General features: G+C 46.9%; 1 protein-coding gene across 4 annotated transcripts in view; it reads left to right on the top strand.

Moving 5' to 3' along the window:
* The first annotated feature begins 1,008 nt into the window (after window positions 1-1,008).
* LOC119961836 (calcium/calmodulin-dependent protein kinase kinase 2-like) overlaps window positions 1,009-12,563 on the top strand; it is a 131,968-nt gene continuing 120,413 nt past the window's right edge. For 3 of the 4 annotated variants that reach the window (XM_038789252.1, XM_038789242.1, XM_038789222.1), the window contains exon 1: window positions 1,009-1,139. The gene's annotated coding sequence lies outside the window, so the exon portion shown is untranslated. The other variant, XM_038789232.1, reaches the window with a different exon arrangement.

Here is a 12,563-nt window from a genome sequence, read left to right as displayed (position 1 = left end):
TTCATCTTGGTTTGGACAGATGTTTTATAAGTCACTGCAACAAACAATATTCCTCTGACACATATTTTCTCTATCAGTGTAAGTTCACACTCTGGTCACCTTTTTCAGGCTGAATGGCCCTCAAATTGGCAGTCTTTATTCCGACACACACCAGACTCTTAGCTCCTTTGCAAAAATACATCCATTTGCCATAATGAGGAATGCCAACTTGGGTTGTATACTTATATCAATGGCGGTTTCACTAGGTTGTGCAGGAGTGTCCAAGATAACACTGGAGGGAGGCATAATAGCATATTGAAACATTTACACGTAACAGCGTAGAACCTTAGAGCACAGAAAGAGGCCATTGGGCCCATTATGGTTGTACCAGCTTTGGAAGAATGATCCAATGCATCCCTCTTGTAGTCCTGCAAATTCTCTTTAAAATCACACATCCAACTCTTTTTTGAAGTTACTATTCATAGAATTTGCAGTGCAGGAGGCCATTTGGCCCATCGAGTTTGCATTGGCCCTTGGAAAGAGCAACCCAATTAAGGCCACACCTCCACCCTATCCCAGTAACCCCACCTAGCCTTTTTGATACTAAGAAAAATTTAGCATGGCCAATCCACCTAACCCGCACATCTTTAGACTGTGGGAGGAAACCGGAGCACCCAAAGGAAATCCACGTAGACACGGGGAGAACGTGCAGACTCCGCACAGTGACCCAAGCCGGGAATCGAACCTGGAACCCTGGAGTTGTGGAGCAACTGTGCTAACCCCCGTGCTATTGTGCTGCCCTAAATCACACATTGAATCCTTTTTAATACCATCTACTTTGATAGTCTGGGTTTGCCACTTTTTATTCTATGCCCGATTGCCCGAACCACTTTCAAAGTGCCCTCCCTCTGATTCATGTATCTCCTCCCCTGAGTGATTGCAGGAGTTCGCCTTTTGTTTCCTGTCAGGCTTTGTATTTGCATCTCGCTGCCGATTGGTTGATGCCCGTGTCAATCACGCTGGGGAGGAGGCTTGTCGGGTTGTGCGCAGCCGCAACAGCGGGGTGTCCGTTTACGCTCGAGCTGCTGGGCACCTGGCACCGAGAGGTTGGACATGTTGGTGTAGTTTCGGGACGCGGACACGGAGCAACTGTCATGAAGGTACTGGTCCCTTTGGTATTTTCGGAGTCGTCATGTTGCTGGCGTGGCCCTCCGTTCCTGTAACGGTGCGGCTGCCACCTCCCCGATCGGGAGACGAATGACTTGTCGCCGGTGTCGGCAGATCATATTTGGCACCAAGGACGGGGGTCGACGCCGATTTTTGAAGCGGCTTTTCCTCAGATCGGGGAGGGGGCGGCAGCATCTTCAAGCGTCCCTTTCAAATCGCTGGAACAGCAGATGTAGGTGTAGAAAATGCGAGTGGGCGTTTACTGATGGCGGTGGCTGTGCTTTAACTTTGAATTTTACATCACAGCGCGAGCGTGGAAGCCAGGCGTGTTATTTATTGTGTTATTTACCGGGGACAGCAGGCAGCAGCAAGGGAGGAAGGAGGGCTGCCTTGACTGTCTGGGTCAGGCGTGGGTGTTTCTCTCTGGTTTCTTACAGAGGCCGTGAGTGTGGCGCACTCTGGCGTACAGATGTGAAAGCTTTCCAGCCGCAATCCCTGGGGATTTTGTCAGATCCTCCCTAACTCGCCGTTCATGCTTATTGTCAAATCCCAGTTTTTGCGATGTTCGATGTCAGTGTAGGGGGGGGGGGGGGGGGGGGGGGGGGGGGGATGAAAGAGAGTGCCTGATTTAGGAATTCTGTAGGCGTCCAGTGATTTTATTTTAAATAAATTATGGTTTGGCGAAAATGTCAGAACATTTTAACTGTTTAATCATTGACACTGTGCGTGTAGTGAAAAGTATGAATTGCAAAATTTAAAAAATGATTTTCATAATCCCTTTGACCGACATTTTGCTTTTTCTGCGTTTAATTCTATTTGACGACTTCCAGCCTTCATATTATACACAGATTGCGCTATACCTGTCATATCTATTCACTACTTCTATTCACTAGGATTTCACTGCACTTCATTGCAGTGTTAATGTGAGCCTACTTGTGACAATAGTAAAGATTAGTATTATTAAGAATGACAGCAGTCAGACAACGTTTTAGTGTAGTTGCTTTATAGGTGTGCTTCACTAAGATTTCAATTGCAGTTGGCTTGAACTTATTTTTGCAATTTGAATTGCAGTTAAATTGCATAACAAAAGTAATATGGTCCTCAATTTGGGAAGCATGTTTTGAGTTAAATAGTATTAGAATGAAGTAATGATGGAAGAAATTTATGATTGTGTTCAGGGTCTCAGACAAGAAATATTATACAATAATACATCAACAAGAACAAAAACTCAGCAGATCTGACAGTAGGGCAGGAAAGCAGAGTTAACGTTTTGAGTCCTTTTGGCTCTTTGTCAGATCTATAGGGAGAATGTGTTAAATATTGAAGTGTGTGTCATGATATGCAGACATGCAGATAATGATATACAGGCAGGTGCAGATAGGCAGCTAACGAACACAGAGAACAGGACATGACCAATGAGCAGACAGGACACTCTGGGGTGGCATCTCACTATAAAAGGCACGAGGCGCTCACACTCCACCTCTTTCCACTGATGAACATCTACAGCGTGAATCAGGGTGTATGTATAGTATCACACCTCCAGCATGTGGCTAAGAGCTAGTCTGGTTCAGTCAGACAGAGTAACCACAATTAGGTTAGCAGAGAGTCGAACTCATAGAGAACTGTGCTACTGGTTCAGTAAATCAGTCTGAACTAACTTCAAAGTCTGGAGTATCTTTTGGTTAAAGCTGCATCCAGTTGCAGCCTGTGTTATCCCAGAGTACATAACACATCATGCTACCAGGAGACTGCTTAATCTAGGTGGTTTACCTCAGTCCATTCCATGACGACCAGCGAATGTATCCCGGCACCATGGAGAAGATTCAGGCTCCTCACGAGCTCAGGACCCCTGGCAATCTCAGTGCCAACTGGCGGACATTCAAGCAAAAGTTTCTGCTGTACATCGAAGCTTCGGACCTCGTGGGTGCGTCTGGTGCAAGGAAGATCGCGCTTCTCCTCTCAACAGCAAGTGATCAAGCCATCAAACTCTTCAACTCTTTTCACTTCACCGAAGGCCAGGACAGGACAAAGTTTCAGACCATCCTGCACAAGTTTGACAATCACTGTTTAGTGGACACCAATTAAATCTTCGAACGCCACATATTCAAACAGCGTCTAAAAGGTAAAGATGAATCTTTCAACTCCTTCTTAACTAAACTCTGTGTGCTAGCGCTGTCCTGCAACTTTGGTGGTATTGCTGACTCCATGATCAGAGACCAAATCGTTTTTGGAGTTCACTCTGATCCTTTGAGAAGCAGCAACTGAAAATCAAGCATATGACCCTGCACAGTGCATGAGCACGCCAAAAATCGCTATGCCCAGTACAAATCGGCTGAAAATGAGAAACTTGCCTCCCATGAGGCAGAGAGTGTGCAGGCCATCTCCCGGATGCAGCGGCTCAGCATTGATGAAAGCGGCCATTTCGCGCACTTTTCCCGGGGCCCCACGCATGCGCAATACGAACGGGATAACGAAGTGGCCGACACCCGCACTGCGCATGTGCAACAACGCGCAGACGTCAGGACACCGACGTCATAACGTGCTTGAACTGTGGCAACGCCCACTTAAAGAAACAATGCCCTGCAAGAGGCAGGCGATGTTTAAACTGTGGGAAGCCTGGACACTATGCAGCCTTGTGCAGGTCTGCACCACCAGTCAGGGACCAGCGCTCCCAATTCCAACGACGGCGCGTTCAAAGTGTGCAACAACGATTTCAGGTTTCTGATCCTGGCAGCACAATGGATCCAGAGGAAGAATGCCTGGAATCCGCCTACTGTGTGGGCATCATTGCCAAATGTGAATATGCCACATCCAACGCATCACAAATTCAATCCATCCTCGCTGTGGATTCTGCGGACGAATGGCGTGTGGTGATGCAGGTCAACCATTGATCCATCCAGTTTAAGCTGGACACAGGTGCTTCTGCCAACCTCCACTCACAGGCAGATTTCAAACGCATCAAGAGGCCCCCAAAGGTCCTTCCTGCAGGCTCCTGGACTACAACGGAAATGCCATCACTGCACTGGGATCCTGCCATCTACTCGTCTTCAACTGGAGCACCCAGGCACGGTTACGTTTTGAAATTGTCAAGCCAGAAAGGGCATCCCTACTTGGCGCCCATGCCTGCAAGCAGCTGAACCTCGTGCAGCGGGTTTACGCAACGGCATCCTCCAATGTGGATCTTCAGGCCGGCATTGATGACATCCTCGCTCAGTATCTGGATGTGTTCGACGGGATGGGCATGCTCCCATATCGATACAAGATTCTGCTACGACCTGATGCCAGGCCAGCGGTCCACGCACCACGCCTGGTCCTGGCTCTGATGAGGAAGCGCCTGAAGGCACAGCTGAAGCAACAGGGCATCATTTCCTAGTTAACCGAACCGACTGACTGGGTCTGCTCGATGGCATGTCTTAGAAAGCCTTCGGGAGACCTGCGCATCTGTATTGATCCTAAGGATCTCAATAAGAATATAATGCGTGAACATTACCCGATCCCAAAGCGGGAGGAACTCACCAATGAGATGGCACACGCATGTTTTCTCACCAAATTAGATGCGTCACATGGATTTTGGCAAATCCAGCTGGATGAGTCCAGCAGAAGGCTCTTCACCTTCAACACACCATTTGGCAGATACTGCTATAATCGCATGCCGTTTGGCATTGTATCGGCATCAGAGATCTTCCATCGCATCATGGAGCAGGTGAGGGAGGTCATTGAAAAATGAAATGAAAATCGCTTATTGTCACGAGTAGGCTTCAATGAAGTTACTGTGAAAAGCCCCTAGTCGCCACATTCCGGCGCCTGTCCGGGGAGGCTGGTACGGGAATCGAACCGTGCTGCTGGCCTGCTTGGTCTGCTTTAAAAGCCAGCGATTTAGCCTGGTGAGCTAAACCAGCCCCTGAAGGGGTTCGTGTGCACATGGACGACATCATCATATGGTCCCCGACCCCTGAAGAGAATGTTTCCAGTCTCCAGCAGGTATTCCGCCGTGTCCATGCCAATGGCCTGAAGCTGAACAGGTCCATATGTTGCTTTGGCATGTCGACACTCAAGTTCCTAGGTGACCAGATCTCTCAGCAGGGAGTGCATCCGGACACAGACAACGTCAATGCCATCGAAGCCATGAAGGTCCCGGAAGACAGGAAGATGGGGTTGCGCTTCCTGGGCATGGTCAATTTTCTGGGCAAGTTCATCCCAAACCTGGCCTCACGCACCACGGCCCTACAAAACCTGGTTAAAATAAAAGTCCACTGCCTTTGAGTGGAAGGCAGCATGTCAGGCAGAGTGTTTTGAGCTGAAAGCCAAGCTCACCACTGCACCCGTCTTGGCATTTTTCGACCCAGACAGGGAGACGAAGATCTCAACAGATGCGAGCCAGGATGGCATCGGTGTGGTGCTGCTTAAATGTGATGACACTTCATCCTGGGCACCAGTAGCCTACGCATCAAGGGCCATTACGCCCACCGAAACAAGGTATGCGCAAATAGAGAAGGAATGCCTGGGTCTTCTCACTGGCATTCTCAAGTTTCACGACTATGTCTACGGCCTGCCGAAATTCACTGTCGAGACGGATCATAGGCCTCTGGTCCACATTATCCACAAGGACCTGAACGACAAGACGCCTTGGTTGCAGTGCATCCTCCTCAAACTCAGAAGGTACGACTTTGACAGTGTGCACGCCTGGCAAGGAGCTCATCATCGCTGATGTGTTGGCCCACTCCATCACATTGCCTGGTGAACCGCTGGAAATCATCCGGCAGATTGAATCACAGGTGCAGCTGTGTGCTAGCACCCTCCCGGCGTCTGATGAGAAGGTGGTTCGTATCCGCGAGGAGACAGCCAAAGACCCCCTCCTGCAGCGTGTCATGCACCACCTCGCCAATGGCTGGCAGAAAGGGCAGTGCCCTCAATTTTACAATGTAAAAGACGACCTGACAGTGATTGATGGTATCCTCCTCAAGCTGGACCGGATTGTCATTCCACTCAGTCTCCAGAGCTTGGTGCTCCGCCAAATCCATGAGGGATACCTGGGCGTCGAGAAGTGCAGACGCAGAGCCAGGCAGGCTGTCTACTGGCCCGGTATTAGCCAGGACATCTCGAACATGGTCCTCAAACTGCGCGACCTGTCAACGCTTCCAGTCAGCGCAGAGCAAGGAGACGCTCCAGCATGAAATCGAGACCTCCCCGTGGTCCAAGGTTGACATTGACCTCTTTCCTGCGAGTGGTCGTGACTACATGTCGATTATTGACTATTTCTCCAATTACCCTGAATTCTTGAAGCTCTCAGACCTCACATCTCGGACCGTCATCAAGGCCTGTAAGGAGACATTCTCCAGGAATGGTATCCCACTGTGGTAGTCGGCATTAGAGGTATTACGGTACCTAGGTTGATGCTGTAAGATCATTGATGTGGGAGGTACTTGAGACAGTAACATCATTGGTGACGCCTGCCTGCTGGTTCCGCCCAGTAAGGCGGAATATAAGAGTCTGTGTCTCCCTAGCTGCTGCATTCTTCTGTACCTGCGCTGCTAAGGGAAACATCTAGTCCAGTAAAGCCTTCAATTGTACTCCAATCTCGCTTCGAGAGTTATTGATCGTGCACCATGTTAATTGGACTAGATTTTGAAGAATGGAGCTCCGCATCAAGCCGGAGTGCCTGCAACTTAGCCCCCATGGGGCAAACTCAGTGGCAACCTTCAAACACTGGCTGACGTGCTTCAACGGGTACCTCAGGACGGCCATAACTACACCCACGGAGGACCAGAAACTGCAGGTTCTCCACACGAGGGTGAGCCCAGAGATCTACACGCTCATCGAGGACGTGGACGATTTCGAGGCCGCGATGGCCGTGTTGAAAGGACACTACATTCGCCCAGTAAATCAGGTTTAAGCCCGACATCTGCTAGCGACAAGGCGACAAATCCCGGGGGAATCGCTAGACGAATTCTACCGCGCACTTCTGGTACTAGGTAGGAACTGTGACTGTCCGCAAGTTTCAGTCAGCGACCACACAGAACTTTTAATCCGGGATGCATTCGTTGCAGGTATGCTGTCCTCCCAAATCCGTCAGCGGCAAGGTCTATTTAGGGGCCAATAACGCTTTACGTAAAGTAGACAACGACATTTAAGATTCTAGACACTTGCCAAGAGAATTAAGCCTTCCACGGCTTTGAACAAACAAAAATAAAGTTTACTGTACAAGATTAGAAAGATAAAATAATTTACAACATCTATCTTATGCTGGATTAATATGAGATATGTGTGAATTAACACCACATTTAAAAAATAAATGGAAGATGTGACCAAAATAGAGTCTGTGGATTCTCAACAATGCATGTAGATATCACTAAACCCTGAGTGAACCAATGTCACTGAAACTCTATTTCTCTCATGAGGGTTTCCAGTCCTCGCTTTCGAATATCCCCGTATGCATTCAAGCATGACTTCAGCTCTTCAGTCACACCAAGCAGAACATGCTGTTCCAAAGGGGTTACCTTGCCCCTACAGCTTGCAGCACAGAGACCCCAACCTTCTACAGCCTTCTCTTCAATTATCAGGGCTTCCCCTGAGTCCGTTTCTTACTTTTTAGCTGAACTTGGACCTCTTCCTGTCCCTGTCCGCTGTCTGGGGCTCTTCTGCTGGGAGTTCTTCCTGTCCCTCTCCCTTTCTGACTTCTTCCTGTCACAAGCCTTGGACACTGATCTCCAACGGCACCCTCCTGATCGTATGACATGGCTTTTCACTGTTTTCTTATATGCACAAGGGTGATGTATTACGACACCAGGCTAGACCCCAACAGTGGCTAGTATGATGGACAAAACCCCCAATATTTTATTTAAATTTTGTACGACTGTGAGGGAAGCATACTTCATACTCCAGGAGTGATTGCACAAATAACTAGGAATATGGTATATATTTCTTTTAAAATTTAGTGTACCCAATTCATTTTTTCCAATTGAGGGGCAATTTAGCATGGCCAATCCACCTAGCCTGCACATCTTTGGGTTGTGGGGGCGAAACCCACGCAAACACGGGGAGAATGTGCAAACTCCACATGGACATTGACCCAGAGCCGGGATCGAACCTGGGACCTCAGCGCCGTGAGGCTGCAGGGCTAACCCACTGCGCCACCATGCTGCCCGGAATATGGTATATTGAAACAAACTTTATTACTAACACAGTCTATATATTGCCTTAAAGAGATATTCTTTGAGAAAGATCTTTTGACACTGCTTCACAGAAAAGATCTGACTCCTGTCAGAAATTCTGGCTATATGTCTACCAAAGCTGTTTCAACTGACTTGTTTCAGCTCCCCCTTGTTCTCAGACATGTGGGGGTTATTGGGTTACGGGGATAGAGTAGAGATGTGGGCTTGAGTAGGATACTCCGTAAGCGCCGGTGCATTCGATGTGCCGAATGGCCTCCTGCACTGTCAATTCAATGAAGTCTGCATTCTGCACTACTTTAAATATTGTTAATCTCTTTTAGCTAACTTACAGTGAGAGCATAACTGTGGACACAGCTTCATTCAGCTCAGAACTGAACTGAAAATGCTTTCTCAAAAAGCCTTCGCTCCACCCAGCAATGACATCATCACCAAGCTGAAAACAAATTAGCTCCCCAGGGAATCCCCTTAATTAGAAGAGAATTGCATTCGCCCAAACTATTCACAATGAGTAATTGTATCTCTGGCTCCAAAAAGCTTGGTTGTCTTTCAAACCATGATTCTTTTAAAACATGACTTCAGGAGTCAAACTCTAACCCAGGCTTTTAACCCTTACTTCACCAAATACTTATAATACAAAATATCTGAAATTCCTACATTCATCACAGTTGGGCCCAAAGAACTTGAAAATGAAGAGCTGTGCATGTGTGTGAAAACTCTGAAGTCTATCAGGAATTGAAGCTCCTGACATCCTTTCTTACTCTTAAGGTAAATTGGACTTCATAACACTCGTAAAGCAAACATCCAAGCTTTTGGTCATTTGCTCTTCAGTAGTTGTGTCAAATTGTGTTTGATAATGCTGCTATGAGGCACTTTGGGATGTTTTACTGTATTAAAGAAGCTGTATAAATGAAAGTTCTTGTTGTGTTGAGATAATTCCATGAATGCCAGGCACCCTCAGCACCATACCTGTAGCTATTCTTCATTTGTGAAACCAAACTTGAGTCAGCAGGGTATTTGATGGAGTAATAACAGTAAGCCTGCTACTATCTTCTCCAGACGTCAACATAAAGACTATTTTCTAGCAGTGTTGTTGGATAACTGGGAGCAGAAATGCTGAATGATTTGATCTTTCCTACAACACTGTCACCCTAATCGCACCCTGTGCAGCAACATATTCTTAGCCCATATTTATGGTTGAGAATGTTGGTACAGAAAATTACAGAAACCCTTACAAGTCCAGAGAGATTATCACCAGATCCCAAAATACCTTATTTCAAGTTCTTTCATTTTAAATTAATGACTTGCATTTCTAAAAAGACGTGTTCTTCATTATATTTATAATAGTTACCGTAACATATTCTTCATGAGATTTTCAAGAATTAAAGATTAACCCAATGGCAGTTAGATTAGTTGGATTTACTGTGCCACGGAGAATGGATTAAAGGTTAGAAAATTACCTTTTAACACTGTAGAGCAGTGTTAGCACATCATAGAATTTACAGTGCAGAAGGAGGCCATGATGGTTTGGGCCATGGTGGCCAACTTGTGTTGACCACTCGAGCATTCGAGTCCCCAGTTCTTTATTTCCAATTAAGGGGTGGTTTAGAGTGGCCAATTTACCTACCCTGCTCATCTTTTTGTATTGTGGCTGTGAGACCCGCACAGACAGGGAGAATGCGCAAAATCCACACGGACATTGACCTTAAGGCAGCAGTGTAACCACTCGAGCATTGCAGCCTCTGTAGAGGAAGACTGTGTGCTAAAAAAGCACATGATTCACTTTCTCTGGGCCCACTTCTCGGCCAGCTGAGCTTTTCATTTCTGTTCACCTCCTCCACTGCAGATGATACTAAAGTAGGTGGGAAAGCAGGCAGTGAAGAGGAGATACAAGTTTTACGGATGGATATTGATAGGCTGGGAGATTGGGCCAAAATTTGGCAGATGGAGTTTAATGTGGATAAGTGTGAGGTTATCCATTTCGGCCAAAAAAATAGCCAGGCAAATTATTATCTAAGTGGAAAGCAGATTCAAAATGCATATGGGCAGAAGGATCTGGGTGTCTTTGTTCATGAATAACAGAAAGTCTGTATGCAGGTACAACATGTAATAAGAAAGGTAAATGGAATGTCAGAGTTTATTGCAAAACGACTGGAGTATAAAAGTAGGGAAGTATTGTTGCAGTTGTATAGGGTGTTGGTGAGACCACATCTGGAGTACTGTGTCCAGTTTTGGTTTCCTTATTTGAGGAAGGATGTGGTGGCATTGGAAGCAGTTCAGAGGAGGCTCAGCAGATTGATTCTGAAGATGAAGGGGTTGACGTATGAGGAAAGAGTAAACCGTTTGGGCTTACACTCGCCGGAGTTTAGAAGGATAGAGGGGGGGGATCTGATCGAGGTATATAAAATACTAAAAGAGATTGATAAAGTAAATATAGACAAAATGTTCCCTCTTGTGGGGCAATCTAGAACAAGAGGTCACAGGTATAGGTTGAAAGACGGTAGATTTAAAACTGAGATGAGGAAGCACCACCTCTTGCAGAGGGTGATGAGTTTGTGGAACCTGCTGCCCCATGGTGCAATGGAGTCTGAATCATTAAATGGTTCCAAGACGGAGATAGATATATTTCTGATAAAAACGGATTAAAGGGATATTGGGAATAGGTAGGGAGGTGGCTTTGAGACCAGAAAGAGATCAGCCATGGCGGAGCAGGCTCGACGGGCTGAATTGCCTACTTATGCTCCTAATACCTAGTTCCTATGCCCTTCCAATGGTCACCTCCAGGGGTCATGGTCATCAGAAACTAGCTTCCAGTTGTCAGTGTCATTATCCATCAACATCGTATGTGCTTGCGAGTGTCCTTGTCGTGGAGCTATGGAAGGCTAGGAATGGACACCCAGGAGGTTGTGAACCAGTGACCGGTTCACCATACAGAAAGTCTTTGGATATTTGGCCATCATCCATTCAATAAATATAGACAAGCCAGTACAGATAATGTTAGCTTGTCAATGTGCTTGTGCTGAATCAGCATGCTCCAGGACCTCTGAGTTGGTGACCTTGTCCTGCCAAGGGATGCCAAGGATATGCCTGAGACAGCAAAGGTGAAAACTGTTCAGCCTTTTCTCCTGTCTAGAATATGTAGTCCAGGACTCACCACTATAGATGAGTGCCCTGAGGATGTAAGCTTGGTAGACTGACAGTTTGGTGTTCTCAGTAAGGTTGCTGTTCTGTACTTACTTAGCTTGGACATAACAGCTGTAGCTTTTGTGGTGCATTGGGCATAACAGCTGCAGCTTTAATGATGCATATGTTGATTTCAGCATTATGTGGAAAATCACTGGTGATTTTGGAGTCTAGAGATGAGAAGCTGCCAATCATCTTCAACGTCTCATTGTCAATGCTGATAGATGGCAACATCCTGGACCATGACATTTGTGTTCCTGATGCTAATGGTGAAACCAAACTCTGCAGGTGTGCAAGGTGTCCATTTGCCGCAGAACATGTTGTTCAGTATGGAGTGCTGGTGTGGCACTGTCAGGGTAGAGAAATCTCTGACCTGGTCTTGGCACATATTTGTCTTGGATCTCAGGTGGGGGATGTGGAACATATCATGTGCCATAGAACATCGATATCGATCCCTATAGTGGCAGGAGGAGGCCATTTGGCCCATCAAATCTGTACTGACCCTCTGTAAGAACTCCCTACCTAGGCCTACCTCATCCCTGTAACCCCACCTAACATGCACATATTTGGACACTAAGGGGTAATTTAGCATGGCCAATCCACCTAACCTGCATGTTTTTGGATTGCGGGAGGAAAGCAGAGCACTCAGAGGAAACCAACACAGGGAGAATGTGCAAACTCCACACTGTGATGAATGTTGGAATTTCAGGTATATGTAGTTGGTACAGTAAGGGTTTAAAAACTTCAGCTCGTGTGTGTATGACTGCGTCATTAGTGTTTGTAAAAATTCTGGTTTACAAGGCAGCCAGGCTTCATGGATGCAAGAGGCGTGATTACAGCATCGTAAACGTAAGAGCGTAAGACACGTAAGAGGGTGTCCTGCAGAGTTGTTGATTAGAGACATTGGGCGAAATTCTCCGGTGACCGGGATCCGGTGCCAAAAACGGCGCTGATGACTCCGGCGTCGAAACATCGCGTATTCTCCAGGCCCGAATGGGCCAGCAGCGGCGTTACTCCATTCACGTCGACGTCACCTGCTGACGTCGGGCGACGTAATCAACGCCT

The sequence above is a fragment of the Scyliorhinus canicula genome, chromosome 1 (genome assembly GCF_902713615.1).
Source record: "Scyliorhinus canicula chromosome 1, sScyCan1.1, whole genome shotgun sequence".
Taxonomy (NCBI): Eukaryota; Metazoa; Chordata; class Chondrichthyes; order Carcharhiniformes; family Scyliorhinidae; genus Scyliorhinus; species Scyliorhinus canicula.
This window is presented reverse-complemented; position numbering and strand designations above follow the sequence as displayed.